This window comes from Brachycentrus maculatus, unplaced genomic scaffold, assembly GCF_059751285.1.
Source record: "Brachycentrus maculatus isolate JH-2025_06_01 unplaced genomic scaffold, ASM5975128v1 h1tg000370l, whole genome shotgun sequence".
Lineage (NCBI taxonomy): Eukaryota > Metazoa > Arthropoda > Insecta > Trichoptera > Brachycentridae > Brachycentrus > Brachycentrus maculatus.
Genome location: NW_028281119.1, coordinates 3424263 through 3443191, shown reverse-complemented (window position 1 = coordinate 3443191; position 18929 = coordinate 3424263). Strand labels below are relative to the sequence as shown.

Below are 18929 nucleotides of genomic sequence, written 5' to 3'. Positions count from 1 at the left end.
AATGAAATATTACATTACATTAATTGATTCGGTATTCACTTAATGGTTATATCTATCTATTTTTAATTTAAATTTCACTTAGTTTTAACCACTTTGGTGTTAAAAAATGAAGTTGAATGCATCAAAGCACGTGTTATAATAGATTTTAAGAAAAAGTGATATTTACCAAGTGAAATTTATGATAAAAATGATCATATGTATACTCTGAGTGTAAATGTTAAAAATTATAATATTTTATGTTTAATAATCCATTGTTTTTATAAATAATATGGGTACATATATGGGTAATGATACATATGCACAATGTATAAAACATTACGAATTATGCTAGATTTTTACATGGCTACTCTTTTAAATTTTTATAAAAATGTAATTCATATTTTATAAATTATATTATTTAATAAAGCATCTCTTGGAAGACTGTTTGATTTTAGTACAGGAATTTTCAGAATGCAGAAACATTTGTAATTTAATCAAAATATTGTAGAATTTATAATATTAACAAATGAAATAGTAAGCTTAAATATGTTTTTTTAAGCGTGTATTATTTGTACCTTCAAAAGGAGTGGGGAATTCTGGGAAAGAATTCCAATCTCCTGAATAATTTATTAAGGAGATCAGAATTCATTTAAATCAATAATTTGTTAAAAATGAAATGTAATATTGTACATCAAATCTTCCTACACAATTCAGTTTTTGTTTTTGGTATTCATCCTGAATAGGAAATCCTTAGTTAAATTATGTTTATCAGCAGCAGTTTTCACAGAGATAATTCGCATTAAACCCCGCATTCACATCAGACAGAACAGTCATGAAAGGTTTCCGTTGCCACATTTAGACATCGTGCAACCGAGCGCTAAGTAACGAAACACCTACACGTGTGGTTAATTCCTATGTGCGCATATAACTCCACGAAATAGTGCATTCGGTGAACACAGAGTCAGAATAAGTCAGTGGAGTTGCAACCCTCTACTCACCACCCTCTAAACGCCACCACTTTATTACTTGCAGCAAACTACACAGCTTTGATGTGTAGCACTGCAAGTATTCTACACACCAAGAAAGAGGTTTTGATGTTCTGACTCTTATAGCGTTTTATACGCAACTTACATCTACACAATTAATTTTAAATATAATTTCATGAAAACAATTTCGGGTCTTTTCTACGAAACCTAGTTCTCATTTAATGATTTCAACTTCTAGGCTGAAGAAAATGTGTTGTGTAAAAGTTTGTGCCTAAATGTCCAGCAACTCTAGGCGTTAAGTTGCCAGTTTTTTTTAATGGTCTAGAGTTTTAAGTATTTGGAAGTATTCATAACAAAAAATGACAGCTAATAAAATAACTGGCATTGCATTTAAAACTAGCAGGCAACTCATATAACAACCACATATGAAAACTGTGTAGGGATCAAATTATAAGAGCTTTTGAAGGAAATTTTGGTTGAAAGACCAATATCCGTCAATACGATGGATTATACGACTATGAATCCTGGTACTACAAATACCCAGAAATTAAACCTTGCGGTGGTAAAGGCGTCGATAACAGCAACCTATAATTACAACTGTCACAAAGAAAAGCTTATTACGTTGATCGTAATCTATTGTAATTGTTTTCGTTATTTGTTGCTTTCGTTTTGGATTTTTTGTCCTTAAAGTGCATAAAAAATTTATGTATTGTATAAAAGTTTCCCGTATTTTTCATAGCTTTGATCACACATATTATTCATGTGATGTAAATACAAATATAGTATATGCGAATGTTAGTTACAAAAAGAAAGTATTTTAATTGCCTGTGAAAAGAAAATTAATTTTAAAAAATGTAATTAATGTACCCAATCTCTGTCATATAAAATAAATGTTTTATTAAATTTTACTTGAAAAATAAATAATTTAACGAAAAAGTTTTTCATACCTATATTTCTCTCATTTAAATTAGTTGAATCAAAATTGTATTTTACAAAGTAAGCTCATGTAATGAATTTAAATTAACACTCAGCATTAATTTTAATTTACAAATTCGGATATTTGTTCAGTGATATAACCTTAGAGTAGTCTCGAAATTCGCAATGAGAAATATTTCTAACTGCGGAGAGGGTCTTATTATATTTTCTCTACACTTCAAAGTTAAGCTTGAAGTGGTTAAACGAATAAGGTATATGTGTTAGCATACATTACGTTTAGACTCACGGTAATGCAATTCCAGTTTCAAATGTGAGGTGTGGTTTATTAAATGCACGCCATTAATTTTAATTGAGGTTTTATATAATAAATTTACCGCACTAGCCAGGCGAGAAAACGTGGGTTCTGAACCTCAAAGAGTAATTTGCTGAATATTGTTTTTATGCACCTAAGCCTACGCCCTGATTTGCCTGTATTTTAATAAATATCTTCATTAAAAATTGAATCCTCAAGTTACTTTCAGAGATCACTATGGCAGAGATCACTCTCCATATGGGTGGAATGCTTTATTTAAAAAAAAAGTTACTTTCGGAATTTCGCTTGGGACAAAATACTATCATACTGGTATTTTGTGTTTTAGAATAAAAAAAAACATTAATGTCAATTTTCTGTTAAAAAAATACTATTGTTAGATCAATCTATAACTGAAACAATTTACGTATCAGAACCTTGTTATTAAAAACGTATTTTTTATCAGACTTTTTTTCCTCTGGGGTGGACAAAGATATTGTTTCCTCATCCATTGCATCAGATATTTACTTTTTAACATATTAAATTTGCATATTAAATGTATATTGTAGAGTTTATTGCCATGAAGCCAATATCTTGCCTAAACAGGCTGATAATATATACAGGTCTAGGTTTGTATTTTTAGAGTTATTTAAAAACTATTTGACAGATACTGCTTAAAAAATACATAAGTAAAACGAAAAAACTACATACAATAAAATAATGAATTAATGAATGAATTATCTTTTGATCATAATTTTGTTTATTTATATATCTTTGAAATTAAAAATAAAAGGAAAACAAGGAGAGGAACAAGTAAGGAGTAAGAAGGGAAAGTAGAGGTAAATTAAGGAAGAAGATGTATAATAAAGAAAAATATGTAGAAGTAAAAGAAAAATACACGTAAAAATAATATTACTTAAAACCATAACTGACCAATAAAAAATACTAAATTAATTAATTAAGTTCATCAGTTTGCCACAAATCGCATTTTTCGCAAGCTTGGTGGGATCATTTATTTAAAAAAAATACGTAAAATAAAGATTTTTTGATATAAGGGGTAATTTGAGTCGTTATGCCTTCAATAAGTAAGGTTTCATACCAACATTCCTTTTGACAAATGTTCCTTATCATCTCGATGTGTTACGACTGGCTTAGTGGTGCTTATAGTAAATGAAGGGAAACTCGGAGAAAGGGGGTGACGGTCGGTTAAGCCTCAAAGCCTAGGGAGGTGTCTTATGTCACTGTTATTCTGGCAAATAAGGTGGCTTGGGTACTGTAAAGCAGATTACTAAATCCAGTGAACAAGTACATTTTATAATATTTCTTATTCAATATTGTAAATATATAACATACTTTAAAAGTTTCTTCGCTTTGGTTTCTGTTTGCTTTAAAAAGCATGTGGGTTCAAAAATAAAATTTCTGAGCAAGGATTTAATTTTTTTCATTGATTTATACACCGAAAAACTAACATGTGGGTATTTAACGTGTAAAATATTATTGAAAAAATCCAATTTTTAGTTGTACTCAATGGATTTTCTTGTAATATCAATAAATTTTTAAAAGGTCTGTTGGAATGGTTTGGACACGTGGATCAAATGAGTGAGGATTGAACAGTAAAATAAATTTTCGGAGCAAATGTAGTATGAAATGGAAACAGGAAAAAGTGGAAAAAAGTTGAAAAGTTGATCAAGTATTTTAAATATTTGAAGGTGTCAAGAGTCGGCTGAGATTGGCGGGTGTGTATAAGGAGATGTATGAATGTGGAAGAGACGAAGATTGCTTCCAAATATAGAGTAGTGTCGCGTTCTATTCTCTCTGCCTACCCCTGTGGAAGCGGTGTGCAGTTTTTTTTTCTCATAAGCCTCCACTCGTTTGCGAGTGATATTGGCTCTATCAAACAAAATTCATTGTAAAAATAAGAAAATGATTAAAAGAGGAGAAAGAAAAAAACAAAAGTAATGAACTTAAGTTAAATATGAAATAAATTTAAATTGTTTTAAGATATTTATTGATTGAATCATATTAAAATGATGATAGTTAGTTATTAAGGATTTTTGAAAAAAAAAACTGGATTGATTTTTTATTTGCATTTTTTGCGTAGTTTTTGTTGCTGATTTTATATTTTAATATGTCAATTTAAAAATAAAATGAAATCAATTCGGTTTTTAAAGTTAATAATTTTTATTAAGATAAAATATTTATTGTATGCAAAGTGAACTTAAATTTAATTTTCTAATTGATGGGAAAAACTCAATAGACGGTCTATTAAAAATCTTAACGATTCATAAATAACTTTCAGTCAAGTATTGAATTACTTAATTAAAAAATATTTAAAAATTATATCCATTACCAGAATTGATATAACATTACAGAACCTTGAGTACTTTTGTTGTTGTAATTAGTTTTTTTTTTAAATAAAGTGTTAAATTTCGGAATCGTTATTTTTACTTTAATTTTTTTATTTCTTTTAATCGTCTGTATAACAAAAATTAAAATGTGAATTAATTAGAGTTATTTTTTATAAATGTTGTGAGCTTCAAAGTAAATCAAATTTACGCGGTGTTGATTTTACAAAAATTTTATTTCATTGAAAGGCAATTATAATAATATTCATAAATCCACGAGTAAGCGACGCATAATTGAAAAGTGTTTTTTTTGTACGATAATTTTAAATTTATAAATCGCTTTTTTTTAACCTTTTTACTGTTAAATATAAACTTTGATGGAAGCATCTTTTGCTTCTAAAACTAGACGTAACAATAAAATACTCAAAAACAAGGGTTTTTAGTTTATTTTTAATTAAATAAAATAACTTTCTACAAAAGTGAATTCCAAAACAAAAAATAAAATTGTATTATAATTTTTTTAACATAACGAAACAAAAATAAAAAAAATATATAAATGTAGGTACCAATATTAGTAAGTTTAGTTTATTTCAATAAAAAAATGTAATTTTAAAAAGAAACCTTTTTAATAACATTTTTTTTAAATAAGATTGTTAATTAACTATTAACACATTCAATATTAACATTTCTGATAGTAAAATACGTAACTACTTGAATGATCCCAATTTAATATATTCATAAATTCATCGTTTTCCAGATGACAACTGGGTATAAGTATATTGAGATGAGGGTGATCTTTGCTGTGTAAAGTGTAACATGTTTATTATTATGTCACCAGAGTAAAATGGGCGTTACAGATCGTTTATAAACAAAAAGAAACGTGATGGTAATTATTTAATTTACTTTAAATGTTTGTGCATTTTTTTTTTCATAATATATTATGTATGATAATTTTGCAACCTCTACTCGTATATAGTTCTGTGCAGTACCTAGTCATCAAAGAATTGAGTAATTAATTATTTTATTTATTGTTTCGGCATTAACTTTGTGGTAAGACATGTTACAATGATTAAAGAAAACACTTCACATCATTCAGGTCTGTTATTATACAGACCTGAATGATAGAAGTTTAACTTCTGAAACATGTAGTCTATAATAAAACTCAAGTGGTAAAAAAACAAGTGTTGTCTTAAATCATTGAGTAATTAATTGTTGAAAATAAAACCAAATTCAGCCTTTGAATGATTTTTTTTTAATTTGAAAGAATCAAGCATTATTAACTTTACCACTTTAGAAATCAAACGAGATGAAAAGTTGGAAAAAATTGAGTATTTTATTTATTAAAAAAATCTTGGGTATTTTATTTATTTTATTTTATTTATTTTTAAATTAATGGAAAACCTACAGAATATTTACAAAAATAACATAATAAAATAAAACTCAAAAAAAAACCCATTAACAGGTCAATAGACTATATAATATTAAAGTATAACTATATAATAAACTTAAATTAAATGTTTTGATCAAATAATAGAAATTTTCTTAATCAAATAGTCAAATAGACATCAAAAATATTTCTTTTATACGTATTGAACTCTTCATAATTGTTTTACAGTGTCTAGTTGTCAAAGAAATTAACGACTTTTTGTTAAAGATTAAACAAAAATAAACCGTAAATTGATTCTACTTAAAATACAAAAGAGTCAAGCTACCAATTTATCACCATATAATCAAACACAATTGAAAAATGGAAAAATAGAAGTGTGTTGTATTTTCTGAGATTAAAAAAAATAAAATTATAATAATAATTCTTGGAAACTACAGGAGTCGATTGTCATTTTTTGAAAGGAAAGGAAGATAAGTACCGTTATTGATTTATTTTTATTCCTTGTCTGCAGACATTCATAATAAAAAAAACTGGTGTAACTATTTTTACATCTAGAATATGACGTTAAATAGTTTTTTATTTGTTTTCTAAACGAAATAAGAATATTTTTTAAATACCATGAAAACTATGACTTTTTTTTTATATTAAAATACTCGATTACCTTATCTGTGCTAAATAGCTACAAAAATATTATAATTATTTTGAAAGCTTTTGTAAGCTTTAATATGTGCATATTACTTTAGTTACAAACGACGACGGTCATTTTATATACAAATTGTCGTTCGGAGTAGAATCTAGGACATGTTGGTATCGTCGAGTACAAATGTTAGAGAATGTTTATGTTATTTCCTATATTATGTTAATATGTAACAGAAGTTGTGACTTGCGACAAAACCGCTACAATATTATGTTGGAGAAACATCATAATGGTTACAAACTGAACGTTAGCATGAATTACAGAATATTATACACACACTGGTGTACTAATATATGTTGAGTGGTTTTAATTTATACTGTATAGGTCAATTGTAATTATAAATAGCCGCCGTAGTGTAACGGTTAGCGTATTTACCTACCGTGCTAGAAGTCTCGTGTTCGAATGCCAGGGGGGTAAATAAAATGATAGTGATTTTTCTCGCCAATATTTATTTTATATTACCTTGGACTGGTACCTGAAACGTAAGACAAATCATCTTGCCTTTACATAAATTATGATCAACTTAAAATTGCATCGAGTTGATGTAGTACCCAATATTTTATTGGGTACGGATGAGGGTAAAAAAATATGTTTTTTTATATTTAAATTATCTTGTAAAATAAGTTGGAAGCCTGAGTATCCTAGAGCCTACGACCTGATATTTGGCTGGCTGAAGTGATCAATTTATACAGTTAACGTCTAATATTCACCATTCTGTCCATTATGAAACATCCTTATTGTATTCTTTTTTAAGCATTAAAAATGCTTCTTTTTCTTACCCTTATCCGCACCTAATGGTGCACAGGGACCTGCATCGCAGCGACGTAGTGTTATCTTGATCGTTAATTGCATGAAGGCAAGGTGATCAGCCCTGCGCATCTTGCACCAGTCAAGGGTGATATTAAATAAATATGAGAGTGAAAATCAGCCATATTTATTTTGAATCCTGGGAATCGAACCCGGGACCTCTAGCACGGTAGCCAAACGAGCTGACCACTGCGCTACGGAGGTGGAGGTGTACGTTTATAAATGCAATGCTGGTAAATCTATTTCATACGCTGGTTTAACATATCTCAAGTTAAGGCACCTTAACTTGAGATATCGACATGTTATTCATTTACTGAATATCAGTCTAATATAATAAAAATCAGTACTGTAAAATATGGCTGATCTCCTTGCTTTTGTGTAATTAACGATTATATCACAATATTCTTGTATTACACACGATTAGATATGAATAAAGGAAATATAAGATTATGATTCAATATAAATAAATTGTTATGTCACTCATCAAATAATTAATTATTTGACAAAAAAGGTACTTCTATTCATACTATCGCATCGACTTAAATACAAGCTAACATTACAAAAGGGTCAAGAAATCCTATTCTCTGAAAACTTTTTTCTCGAAATATCGGTTGTAATAAAAAACTTTTTCCCATATCGAAAAACTTCCTCGATCGAATACAAATTTAAATAATAATATTCTCTAATCTCCTTATTCTGCCCTTTCTAGGGTTTAACGATTATCTGATGTTTTTTTTAATTTAAATTTGTAATCGAAAAAAAATGCAAATCGTTATCAATCGTTCGGGAGACGGAAAAAAGGTTCATTCAAAGAACCGCTATCACTTTCCATTTAATCCCATTTCAGTCAATCAACGTCAATCGTGAGACATAAACCGATACCCAATAGGTCCCTTCATACGAGATTTGGCTAATCATTATAGAGTTCAGATCGTTCAGGGTAAGATTCCCCAACCGATCCTGCCATTTTATCGGAGACGAACACGAGAGAAGTAAAACGAATTGCCTATTTAACGAAGAGAGTAAAAACCTTAGTTTAGGCAGAACGGGCCTTACCAAGAGACAAATAATTTACTTGATGGATGAAAATCTCTTGAAATCAAGATAGGCTTATTCCGGCGTCGTTTCATTTGCCGATATTGAGAGAATCCTATTGAATTTATAAAAACCGCGACAGACACTGCTAATCGGATCCTTGTCTTGAAGGTTAGTTGGTTATTCAATTATTGGCAAATGTAAATATTGTAAAAGGGGAAACAAGGCGTACTTAAGGTAGGATATTACTTAGACATACAGGGTGGCACCAAATTTATCAACCTTTCCAAATATGCTATAATTTTTGCAAATCGTGTCGTACGTCAATCATATTTGACATTTATGAACTAGACAGCTGCAGTATACAATCAGATTGATGAAACGGGTAAAAATATGTATCAACACTGGCGGCAGTCACTTGACTGATATCACCATTTCCACTTAACAGAAAAAATGTAAAGGTACAAATAAGGAATTCCATCACTCAAAATACATTTTATTTTTATTTAGTAATAAATTTATTAAAAAACATAATTGGAAAAATAATTTTTGCGACCCTTAATTTGTTTGTATACTGCAGCTGTCACGAATGTCAAATATGATTCACGTACGACGCCATTTGCAAAAATTACAACATCTTCCTATGGGGTGATAATTTTGTGTCACCCTATGCTTTCCATATTTAAATCTGTTTTAAATACGTTTCTATACTGATCTGAGGACAAAAAAAACTTGTATCTCTTAATACGTGAAATAATTCTCTAATGGATTCTCACCTTTGTATGTTTAACTGAAGAAAACTTTTTACTTCAAATATTTCAAAAGATGGCAGCACTATCTGTCAGTTTCAACTAATATACAAATGAGAATATTACGATACAGCATAGATACAACATTAAAAAATTAGTGCAGTATGGATGTTGATAATTGTGATAACTTCAACTAGTCAGTGCAAGCTCATAAAACTAGAAATGCTCAGACTTTCATATATTTTTAGTATAAATATGAATCCTTCATCGCTGTGGAGACATTTATAATATAAAATATTTTGTTTTCGTCTTTAGGGTGAAAATCAAGTGAAACAATAATTGAAAAAGGAGTTTGTATTTAAATAAATACGTATGAAGATATTTATTTGCAATCCTCCTAAATAAAAATGTATTTTTTTAAATTTATTTAAGTTTTCCTTAGTTAATACCACTTAAAAAAACTATTGTGAGACGTGCTTCTGTATTTACTAAGTAAAGCTTTGAAAATAAAAAAATGATTTTTTACCACAAAGTGACTGCCGAATCAATTGATGAAATTAAAAATGAATTATTACTAATTAATCACTAATAATAATAAAGAAATATTTATATAAAATCTCATTTTTCATTTCTTAAAATGAGTTAAATTTAAAAAAAATGTAGATGTTAATAAAAAAAAAAAAAAGAATTCATTCGATAGTTAATGGTTATACGAATCGCATATACCTCAATATCCTTGAATATTAAATCTCCATTTTTGGGTGTAATTTTATAGTATTGATTTTCGCTATATTTTTATTTTACTGCTGCTTTTTGTGTACAATTTATAAGTATGGCAATTTTTTTTTATTGATTAGGCGTTTAATTTGAAGAACTCTATTTTAATTTACGTATTAATTTTAAATCAAACACAGATTTTTTGAGTCTACTAAGTTGTATTTTATAAACAAAAACACATAAAAAATTATATTGTGACAATTGTTTCGCCTTGTTAGGGCATTCATTTGATAATGGCCTAACAAGGCGAAACAATTGTCACAATATAATTTTTTATGTGTTTTTTTGTTAATAAAATACAACTTAGTAGACTCAAAAAATCTGTGTTTGATTTAAAATTAATACATAAAGTATAGCAAAAGTTTGTAGAGATGAATGATCGCTTAGACTTCTCACACAACCCGACCCACAATAAATTATTTCTCTCATTTATTATCTACCATGATATTCCGGGTATTGTTTTTTGACAAATGAAGACATTTAAATGAAAATGTAAGAATGTTTTTTATCTCTTCTGATACGTATTAAATTGTATTGTGTTTTGAATACATAAGGGAAATGCTGCCCTAACGAAAAGAGTAAAAAGCTTTTCCGCAAAGTGAAATTTCGGCGAAATAAATTTTATTAAATTACACTTAATTTTAGTTTATTATTACAAATTTGTGTTGTTGGATTTTTTTGTTGCTACTTCAGTGAAAAAGCTTTTCAAAAATGTAAATTAAAGTTAGTACTGAAATTACTTTGTGGTATTTTACATATTAAAAAAATCTACGTTAGATATTCCATCTCCGTAGTTACGTGATTAGCATATTTGGCGTAATTATCTTGGTTTCCTGTAATAAACACTGAGTCAGTTTGATCCAGTGCCCTATGCACCATTGGGTGCGGATAAGGGTCAGTCTATGTTTGAAACAATTTCCAACAACTAAAAAAAATTTAAGTTTGTAATTTATTATTTTTATATCCATATATCCGGGTGAATTCCCCTATACAGGTACCATTACTTTTATGTTTATTTTATTGTTGTTGTATTTTATAAAATCGTATCAAATTTACCATAAAAATGTTTTAGATTTTTTATAAATGAATAACGCGAAATCGCTTGGTTTCATAAATAAAAATATTTAAAAAAATATTAATTGCAAGTATCAATTACAATAAATACAAAGTATATTAACACTCTCCTTATCATTCATCGTTCACTTTATGTAATACCACAAAGTGAACAATGAATGATAAGGAGAATGTTTTATTACCATACCACAAAGTTAACAATGCTCGTGATAAACAATATACAAAGTATATTCATTTATTTATTCGCTATTTTTTTTAACAGTCAACGTTTTTTATGTATTTTCGTACATAATATATTTTTAAGTACACATTTTACATGAGATACATTTAACTCTGCCTTTTAATGTGGGAGAGCACTTTCTTGATAAGTACAACATAATGCGTAATCTGACTATCAACAGTATTGAAGCACAAAACAAATTTGTTTCCGAGATCGTAACCCTTGTTAATATTCAAGACTAGTAAGCCAGAAAATAATATTCATTTCACAGACATATTGCGTAACATGGCCGCCTTTACTTAGCGCCAGTACACAAGGATTACATTTTGCGTCCAAAATCCAATATTATAGCTTAACCACGAATCTTGCCTTTGAAACATGTCTAATAAATTGAACATTGAAATTCATAAATGAGTGCGATGCATAATATATTCCTCACTCTGTACACTTATGGAGTATCACGATCACGAATAATGGAAGAGAAGGATGCGTTAGTTTCTGCTTGTAAGCGTTTCTTATATTACAAACGTAAATAACTTTAGCCTTTTTATGATGTTTGATTAAAGTTTTACCAAGTTAATATTTCTATTTCTTAAAATCAATTTTTTTTTCATAATACATAGATACATTTAATATACATATTCATTTCATATATACATTTATTATACGTATTACGGCTCTTTAGGCATGGCCTGTGTTGAGCCGAATACTAACATGGTAATACATCTCCCAGATAATGCATACCCGAAAGCACTAAAGCAAAAGTGCAAGATTCCCGTACCCGTAACATGACCTTGCATATATAAGCAGGGTGCAAAAAAATGTGAGAGGGAGAAAAAAAAAAAAAAAAAACATGGTAATACAAAATTTATGTTTTTATTTTTTTTAATTTTTTAATTGTGATACGTGTTTTAATTCATTCTGCATTATTTTCAAACACCGTATGTGAGGGCAATTCTAAATTTTAGACGTGGGTCCTTGAGACGTTGAAGGTTGAAGGGGGGTTGGAGCTGTTTCTTATTTTTATTGGAAAATGATGCGGTATGCATCGAAACACGTTTCATAAAAAAATTTAAGAAAAAGTTATATTTACTAAGTAAACCGTAATTTATTTATTTTTTTACCACAAAGTGACAGCCGAATCAATAAATGAAATTTTTCTGATGTTTCAAAAGTAAAATTCCTCCTCGTCAGTCTGAATTATCACTAACATGGTTCTTTAAATAATAACATTCCTCATTTAAGATAGTGGACGGGTAAACAAAATAGACTTCTTAGCCTTATCCAATGGTACATAGGGCACTGCATCGTATATAAGCAGTGTTATCTTGATCGTTAAATATAAGAAGGAGAGGTGATCAACCTCGTGCTTCGGGTACTAGTCTAGAGTGTTATTAAATAATTTTATACTAAAAAATCACTCAATTTATTTTGACCCTCTTGAGAATCGAACTCGGGACCTCCAGCATGGTAGCCTAATGTTTACTTGGTAAATACCAATATTCATTTAAATCTAATGCGACATCCATTTCGATGCATTCCGCATCGTTTTCAAACACCGCAGACGTTAAAAGGGTAAAACCAAATTTACTAAAAGAGTTAAACCTTAATTACTAAAAGAGTGAGAACTTGTATGAGTTAGTGCATGAAACTAAAAATATATGTTGAAAACCCTTAATAGGTAAAAGGGTTAAAGTTACTGATAAAATAAAGGTATAACTAATTGAAACCGGTGAAATAATATATGATATATGCTATTTCTGGCTTCTTTCTTCAAGATAGACTACAGTGAAGTGATCCGTTAAATCTAAACCAAGTTTGGCTGTCTCAGATTATGAGCATTTATTTTAGGAATCCGAATACTTTTTAGTTTTATTTATATTTTTGTAACTACTTGTTTTAAAAGCTCTTTGCTAACCATTATAGGTCTCGAGTTCCATTTCCAGGAAGATATAGTATAATTTGTAAATTTTGTCTAAAACTATGTAAATATCTCCCTGGATTTTTATTTGAGACGCAGAACTGATCATCTTGCCTCTACGTAATTTACAAGATAAATTTAATTAATTTTGTCGGTGAAATACAGTGCCTTTACGCCATCGAATATAGATGAGGATCAGAAAAAGAAAGAGATTAAGATTATTTTGGAAGCTACGTACTACGTTTAAAATATTATGTAAATATATAGAATGCAGCCATGATATTATTTAATTTAATTTTACCATTTGGCATAACTTAGATTTATTCCTACCGTAAACCATTATATTTTGTATATTATCTGATTTAATAAAACGTTTTTATTTATGAATTCGCTTTTGCATATCTTTTCAGTTACGTCGAATTCATATAAATATACAAAAGGATACAAGAATGACATAGTTGCTTTCCACGACATAAAAGGTAATACACTCCCGTATTGATATGCATATATAATTTAATATTCAGACGACATGATCCAATAAAAAAGTATTTTATTTTTGTCTTCAAATCTTGCCATCAACGATTTAACTGCTGCATTGCGTGGATATTATATTCTTAACTTATCAGATATATTATCTTCCGAGAACGCTTTAGCTCTTTATTATGTACTTTGACAAAAGAAACGGCTGGAACGGAATTATTAATCAAAAAGTCCATTTGTGGTACTCTTATGCTGGTAGTTATCTAGATTGCTTTAGAACTTCTCTAAATTGCCTAGGAAATGTTTCCTATATCATCACGCAATCGCCATTGAACGAAAACACTGCCATATTCAAAATTTGCTACAATGGCCTAAATTCTGGTATTTTGCCTTACATAGGGGGTAATAGTTACTCCGTGTAATATACGTCTGTATGTTATTAGTCGCTACACCTATTGGCGTACGTTATACTGGCACGGTGCCAAAATTAAATGTATCGATTAAATGCTTAATTGTACAAAATTGCATGCGGTGCACATAAAGATAACGCATTTGTGAAGCAATTCAAATGAAATATGATATAACTTCCAATATCTTTGAGTGTGCCGTATCAATACATCATTATTGGCTTTTCTAGCATAATTATTCAGTTTATTATCAGTTTTCTACACTAATACCATCAGATGATGAATGCAAATATCTGACAAATATGATTTATATGACAGGTGCCGTGGCAATGATGGGTAGACGCTCAACTGCAAAATTAGCGTCGCTGGTTCGATTCCAGCCAATTGCAAATAAATTCAAGAAAATAAAATTTTCAAAGTGATGTATTTTTCACATTTACCTTCCCTATCCTTAGTATCCTACCTGCAGAGAGCCTCTAAAGAGGATTTGAAAAAATATAATAACGTATGTATTGAATAACATGCAGTATGATATTCCTAAGATTACGTATTAAAAATATGTGTAATCTTATAATATACATACATAAATATTTCAATTTCTCTTTTTTTGTAGCTATTAAAAGGCCTTTATTAAAAAAGGTATCAAGTTGTGATAAGGTGGGATCGAACCCAGAAACTCATATTCCTTAATACTATTTGATTATTGCCGAAGTGGAGATCGAAATAATTTTTTAAATGCACATTGTGTTTTTATTTTATTTTTCTCTCTCAAAAAAATTTAAAGCGAATAAATTAGTACATATTTTTTTAAAATCAAATTCTAGTAAATCGTAAATTAAAATTATTTGGTACGGCGTTGAACGTAATGCAAACTCCTAATAACAATCCAAAGCAGGTTTTTAACGAAAAAATAAACAATTTGATTTAGTAACTACTTTTACTCATTTCTTTTTAAAACTACTATGTTTTTAAATATTTTTTATGTTATTTGTCTTTCAATATAAAATCAAACATGAGTGAGATTTGACAACCACGTTTAAAAAAAATGTACCAGGTTATTTTTTTCTTTTTTAAGTCAAGTTTTCGAATAAAATGTTTTACATACATACATAAAATAAAACTACTTTTCTCAACTAAATTAAACCGTCTTTGATATAATATCAAAGTTTCCCTTTCTACGGCAGTTTCGGACTCTGTAAATGTGAAAGGGTCAAATTTGTAAGATAGAAAAGGGATTTTCCTCCTAAAGAGGGCGTGTTCTAACCTCACAAAACTTTGCGGTCACCTCCCTCTTCCCAAGACACTAAGAGCGACAATGGAGTTATCTTCGAGAATTCCCTACATTCAGAACAGATGGCCGAAGCAATAAAATCTTGCGATAATTCAACTAAAGCCTTGCCCTTTTCATTTACCGCTTATTGAAAAAAAAAACTTTTTGTCTCAGGTTCTAGAATGAAAGGGATTTTAAAAGATTTTCAACGGGGCTCTTAAACATTATTCAATGGTTAATGGGCTTTCCATGTACGCAAACTCTATTGATTTAAGGAGAATGAACTCAATGACTTTATTCCGTAAAATCACCAGGAAAGTAAGATTTGACATCACAAACATTTAAACATTATTGTCGATAGTGTTTTTCTGGGTCGCTTTTACACGTGTCTATTTCTCTTGTTGTCCATGAGCATGTTGTGATATCTGAAACAGTAACTAAAGCTGCTTTGTGATCTGTTTTATATACTTTATTTATATAAATGAACATTACTTTTTAAGGAAAGTAATTGGGATACAATATTTTGAAATAAAAATTTTACTTATCAATATTTCTAAAATTCTATTGTAACAGATATTTTCATGCATTTTGTATCATTTTTAAACACCTTAATGAAGTGGAATGTATCAAAACACGTGTCATAAAAGATTTAAAGAAAAAGTAGTATTTACAATGTGAAATTGAAGTTTAAAATCAATAGATTCTAACTATTGTTTAAGCTTATAAATTCTTGACTTGATTAATAGCTTTAAAATCAATGAAATCAAGAATATAAAAGTTAAATATTAACGTTTTTTTAGAATTTAAAGTAATAATATAAAAATAAATTTAAATAAAATATTTTATTCAGAGGGAGTATATTTTTATACAAAAAAATATTTCAGGCATCTGTCAAGATTTTTATATTTATAAATTAGATTTTTGACGTTACAGATTTCAACAAAATGCAAAATTTATATGCTTAAATATATCACTTTATCAAGACATCGACCTTTTTCAATACTCATTCTCTCATTTAAAAAAATTAAAAGACTCATTTACAAAAAAATGAGTTTTTGACTTATTGAAATATTCATCCGTTATTTATAAAACTTTGGAATTGGTGTTTGTTTAAAAAAATAGGATAGGATATGAATGTAACAATCTTTTATCGCTTGCAGCTTACCAAGAAAATGAATGGTGGTTCTAAATAAAATACACTAAATAAATAAAATAAATAAAATAAGAAAATATTAACAAAATGAATCGTAAACAGATTTTTATTTGACAAGTCAACTTGAATTATAATGTTATTTTGAAAATGTAAATAAAAACAAACAGTGAATTAAAATTTCTGTACGAATTATTCAAGCATGAATTAAAATATGTTTTCATTTGTGAGTGACTAAATCTGAATATCATTGTGAATTTTTATCATACAAAACAAAATTTGGATTGATATGTACATTGATTTACATCTTCACATGCATTTTTGATTGATTTATATTTTCCGTTGTAAACAGTTATCTGCAACAATTAAAATTTATATAAATAGTTTAAAAATATTAAGTTTTTTCATATAATGTTTTTGATTATAGAAATATAAAAAAAAATTGAGGTCCATTTTCTTTTTATTTTTTTTTCTATGTAAAGTGATAATATTTTCACATCTGTGTTATCGCCCTTGAGGTAGTATTTTACGAAAACGGTGTTTTATAAATTATTCTATTATACTTTTTTATACTTTATATAAAAGTAACGCCAAATTCATCGACAATCAACTAGCATTGTTATTGCTTATTTATTCGTATTAACTTTTTATTTATATATATGAATATATAACAAATATCAGGTAATGTCATAATTTCACTTGATATAGGTACTAATAATATGTTATGAAACTGTAAACTTAAAATAATTCTAGCAATTAAAAAAAACAATGAAGAAAATAATGTTTTTAAATGGTAGAGCGAAATAAAGTATAATTTATTTATAATAGATATTTACGTACTTTTATTGGTGGTTAGGAAAATTATACAATTTTGACATAAAGGTTTATGTTAGAAAACCTTTTTGTCAAAATCGTAAAATTGTGACAAAATTTTAAAATTTTCCAAACCATCAAAAAGAAGTAGGTCAATATCTAAATAAATCATATTTTATATTACACTACCATTTAATAACATTCCCCTTTCGTTGTGTTTTTTTTCATGATTTACATACTTATTTTGTACATATTTAAATAAATATATAAAATGAAATATTCCATACATTATTTTGAAAACATTGTATTTTTATAAATCGCAATTGGTCTGTCGTTATTGTGTTATTAAGTTAGTCGCTTAAAAATGGATATTTAACCTTTTTTATAAAAAAATATGTGTTTTTTATTTGTACGTATACTGTTTGTAATATTTTACCCGTTAAAAGATAAAATTTAAACATTATTTTATTTAATTGAAATATTTATGTTACAAATAAATATTTATGTTATAATTAAATATCACAAATATTGTCAATCAATTTTCTTACCTCGTATTCTGCAAATTCTGGGTACAGGAACATACAAAAACTCCGCACTGCAGATGTTATTGAAAGTGTAATATTTTTGCTTTAAATACAGGAATAGTTTTGACACACACGTACAAAATATAATCTAAATACACATTTACTTAAACAAACAACCTAACCACTGTCATATCAAACGAAGGGGGCATAAAAATAATACACTAACTTTCTAACGAAGTTTATGACTGAGAAACGAAACATCGTAATAAAGTATTTTAACTGTAAGTAAACATAAATATTAACGGAAATAATTAAACAAGAAAAAACTACATATAAGAAAGTATGCAAATAATAAAGAAAATCGTAGCAAAATGTATTTTTGTTTTTATTTACCAATTTCAGTAAAACTAAGGGTACATTTTAAAACAAGCTGACAAAGCTTAAAGTTTTTTTTTCAAATAGTTTATTTTATTTTTCAAAGTAAGTATTAGTCTTGTTTAGTTCGCGTGTTTATTTGACGGTACTCGCATCCGCAGCAATGCTTATCAGGCGACCAGTGCCTCCGGGAGGCGCTTATCGACTGACAGGTTTTCCGGGTCGTCTTTGAAGGAAAAGCGAAGAGTGAAGGGCGCACGCGCCCCCCGAACACGCGGACCGAGATATACTAGTTCCATCTGGCGGCGATTTGTTACATTTCCCTCACCCTCTGAAAAATATAAAAATAATTAGAACCCTTATGTCCACATTTACTGTATCAAATATAAGAGAAAAAAAATACTTCAAATACATTCATGTATTTATTTTACCTGTTTATTATTATTTTTTTTTAACCATGTATTATTATGTTTTGGTTATTTAAAAAATCTTTTTTGTAACTTTATTATTTGTGTTCTAGTCTCGTTAACCTTAATTTCACGTTCCAAAATGAGAAATAGAAATTACTTATCGGGAATGTTATATATATGACTTACGTGTGTAATATGTTTTGAAAATAAATTAATGTTTTAAAATATCCACATAAATAATTTAAAATAAAGTTTTCAAAAAAATAGGATTTTAATAAAAAATATTAAGCGTTTATTC

General features: G+C 28.2%; 1 protein-coding gene across 1 annotated transcript in view; it reads right to left on the bottom strand.

Moving 5' to 3' along the window:
* LOC148303418 (protein O-mannosyl-transferase Tmtc3-like) overlaps positions 1–18513 on the bottom strand; it is a gene marked incomplete at its 3' end in the record, with an annotated part of 180195 nt that extends 161682 nt beyond the window's left edge. The window contains exon 1 of the mRNA XM_088269991.1: positions 18240–18513. The remainder of the gene's footprint in view (positions 1–18239) is intronic.
* Positions 18514–18929: the final 416 nt, after the last annotated feature.